At 32.5% G+C, this 4,017-nt stretch overlaps 1 non-coding gene across 1 annotated transcript; it reads right to left on the reverse strand.

The window, feature by feature from the left end:
- Positions 1 to 3,661: 3,661 nt before the first annotated feature.
- TRNAP-UGG (transfer RNA proline (anticodon UGG)) lies at positions 3,662 to 3,733 on the reverse strand. The gene has a single exon. It is a non-coding gene; the product is annotated as a tRNA-Pro (tRNA).
- Between the last annotated feature and the right edge of the window lie 284 nt (positions 3,734 to 4,017).

Here is a 4,017-nt window from a genome sequence, read left to right on the forward strand (position 1 = left end):
TGTTCTTGAGCTATTGCCTATAGATTTCGACAACACAGATTCGAGTAAATCGGGAGACATTTTCGGTACTGTCACATAAAAATATCAATATGCTATGTTAATCAAAAAAATATCAAAAGAAGAACAGAAAAAAATTCAATCTCACGTTAAGATTTAAGATAAGAATTTAGAAGAAGAGGAAAAAAAAATACATTCAGGATATGATTGTTGTTCATTGTTGTTGGGAATTGCTTTACTATTATTTACGTCATGTATGAAAATTTTTTGTATAAATTTACAGATGTGATGTCGAGAGATTTTAGATGCAGCGATTATCTTATGAACAATTTTTGTTTTGTATTGTTATAGTGGTAAAAATAGAGGGTTAGATGAGTTCGGATAAGTTCCGAGAATGAAATGTGTACATTTATAAATAAATTATTTTGATTTATGTATTTAAATGTTTGACACAATTGAGATAAACGTAAACGTAAACGTAAACGTAAACGCAAACGCAAACGATAAACGTAAACGTAAACGTAAACGTAAACGTAAACTTAACCTTCAATTCAAAACCAAATATTAACCTCAAAAAGTTATCAAAAATCTCCAAAGTTTAATAAAATTTTGATACGATTTCATCCATATTGTTCAACAAAGATGTGCAATAAATATTTTATTCATATTAAAAATAGCTCACATTTCTAGAATGAGCATACAAATGTGAGCTAGCTAGCGAAATTGACAACAACAACAACAAGCAGCAGAACAAAAAAAAAATGGCAATGAATGATAAATCTATAAATCTTTTTCACATTTCTCATCCCATCCTCCCTCTATCACATCTCTCTCTCTTTTTGCCGTCACGAGGAAAAAAAAAAGCGTAAGCTTTACTGTCTTATCTCTCGATGTGCAGTTTTTTCTATCGTATACGCATCAATAACTTTGAAGCATAAAATTAATGCATACATAAAACATGATCATGAATACAATTTTTTTTAGCTCTCATGTCGTCAATTTATGGGATTTTTTTCGTGCCCGTTGACACATCGATTGCACACACATAGAGGAACTTTTTTTATTCCATTTTTTTTTTTTTTTGCATACTGCATCAAGTGATTCATGTTGGTGGTGAATTATGCATTTTTCTATCTCTTTTAACCCCCCGGATTTTATTTTTTTTGCGATTTACTATTTTTTAATATCGATGCTAAGGAATATAATTCTTTCCTTTTTTTTCCTTCATTTTCTTATCAATGAAAGCATGTGGGAGAGAAGAAAAAAATAAATTCAAGTAGTCAAGATTTATGGCGAAAATGAATTATGACTTTATCCTTTTTCTGTCTTTCTCTCAAAATGTTACAAAGTCTTTTGCCTTCGAAAATCTTTTTCTTTTCCTTCATTTTTCAAATGCGCGTATGAGAGAATCTCTAGCTATTTTTTCCTGGTAGTTTTTCCTTTTTGCGTACAATCCAATGAGATATTTTGGAGATATAAATTATCCACTGGGAAAAATTTTGTTTGTTAAGGATGGAAGTCGTTAGTAAGAGTATCTTAGATTAGAGCGCAAATGTCTGAATATATTTGCTGATGATGAGGAAAGTTAGTTGCAGTTTTGGAGGAACTTAAAAATGTGAAGAAAGTCATGCATAGCTTAAACTGTTCTTAAATATCATTAATAAACACAACGGAAAATACTATGAGTCAATTTGATAGCGGTTCCATTCCAATTTCGGGCTTCAAACTGATCTGTTCCAGCCGGTACTTACTCAAGCTGATCAGGCTCTGAGTTAACATTCTAGGTTAGTAGAACAGCCAGTTTAAATCTGAAATCTGGAATGGAATCGCAAAGCTTGTAAAATTGGCTCAACGAGTCTTCCCAGACTGAATAACCCTGAGTAGCTAGTTCCAATCAATATTTGCAATAATAACCGCAATGATGAATTCTCAGCCAAATTTTGAGATTCGAACTTTAATCTTTCAATTATTTTATCGAAATCTCGACTTTCTGTTCTTAACTCTGAGCAATGACAAATGAGAATTGAACCTAGAATTATTCTTCTGTAGCTTCATGTAATCTAAATCATTATCAATTCCCAATTACACTATCAAGTCAAATTAGTCGATCTAATCTAATCTAAGAAATAAATCATATATAGCAAGTTACTATTAGCAACTATGTATTTGGATACCAAAAATCAGTCAGACATTCATAATTCGAAAAATCAACTATCTCATCTACAATTCCCCATTCAGTCAGCCAAAATAAGCCTACCAATTCCATTTACTTCCTCAAAATATTCCCATCTAAAAGAAGCAAGAAAAAAAACTTTGTATCTAATATAAATGTAAGCGAGTAGAGGGGAGAGACATCCAAACCAAGCCATGCCAACAAGCACACAAAAAAAAAGAAACAGCAGCATCAACATCATCAGATGGTGTTAGAGGTGGTATGGCGAGATGGAAGGAGGGCGAAAAGGAGCATAAAGATTTCTCTTTAGCCCATAAATAAAAACATTTCGTTTCTGGACAGTATCATATCCAATATATATTCCGACTATCATTTATCTGTGAAGATTTACGGCAGCTTGACGTATCACGAGCATACATTTTGCTTGGCGTATGAGAAATATTACTCGCTCTATGTCTCACACTCCCCACCGTACACTTGGGTTGGAATGGTGTGAAGTTTAAATCCTTTTTTTTTTTGCTTGCTCTCTCTCGTATGTAGCAATAGTTGAATTCCTTTACTCCGTATATATATGTGTGGAAAAAATATGTTGAGTCTTAAAGTTATGGCTGATTGTAAATGCTTTTTTTTATTATTTTTCTATTTTTTGCAGGAATTGCAATTTTTTCGTCTATTTGACATTCTTTAATAACATTATGGTAAAGCTGAATAGATTAATTTTGTTTCCATTTAAATTGTTATGAACACGATGAATGAGACAGCAAGAGTGGAAATAAAAACTGTTTGGATGAAAACAAAGATGTTCAGTGCTGTAAAAAAAAAATATAATAGGGTATGAAGATTTGATAGGCACTGAGCCAAGCAAATATTTGAAAATGGCAAGAGAGGAATGAAGCAAAAAAAAAAATGTTATTTACCGCAAAAAGTGAGCAGCAATTCAATTTAAAGACTTTTTATGGATAAAATTGAGGTAAATTTTGAGTAGAACTGTGTTATGCAAGCTTTAATGACTTTACTTGTCAGATTTTATTTCACATTGAGGTTTTAGATTGAATTCTGGGTAGCGCAATCTAGATTGACGTATGCTGGGCAGTTCAGCCTGGGCAACATCCATATGTAATGTCTAATGCCTGATGTAGTTTCACTGAATTATCATTCGATCTGGCAATATGCCGCAAATTGCCCAAAAAATCCTATCCTGCATGTACTTTGCGAGGTCTTTTGTACATGACGTAACCTCCGAATGACCCCCAGTACAACAAAACCTCAACAGAGAGGGGTTCTGATATGTCCACAACACTATTCACTCAAATACTCAATTATTTCTCTCATTAAAACATAAACCATATAAATTTCATACTGTGATGACGTCATAGCCAAACAAACTCACATCTGTATACAATATACATCCATACAGTACTCAAAAATAACTTATATCCATTTAAATTGCTACAATATTAAAAAATTTAGTAAAAAAGTGCAAAAAAGAATGGGCTCAACCGGGATTTGAACCCGGGACCTCTCGCACCCAAAGCGAGAATCATACCCCTAGACCATTGAGCCGATTTGATTTCTTGATTTCGTTTGGCAAAACAGTTTATAAAAATTATTATTGAGGTTACTACTTTCTATTTTGTGTGAACGTGAAGAGAAAAAAAAAACTTATCTTGTGTTTGGAACATGATGAGAAGCAGTTGAGCTGTTCCTATAGAGCATTTTGAAGTTGTATGAAAAAAGTCAAGATTTATTTTTTCTTCGTGCTTAAAGATGAATCTTTATAATGCAAAATAAATCCATTTTATGCAGAATTAATGAAGAGTCACTCTTCGTCACGTGTTAAGGATCTC

This window comes from Chironomus tepperi, unplaced genomic scaffold (assembly GCF_022539635.2).
Source record: "Chironomus tepperi strain 1889 unplaced genomic scaffold, CSIRO-AGI_Ctep_v1 contig_85, whole genome shotgun sequence".
NCBI classification, from domain to species: Eukaryota; Metazoa; Arthropoda; class Insecta; order Diptera; family Chironomidae; genus Chironomus; species Chironomus tepperi.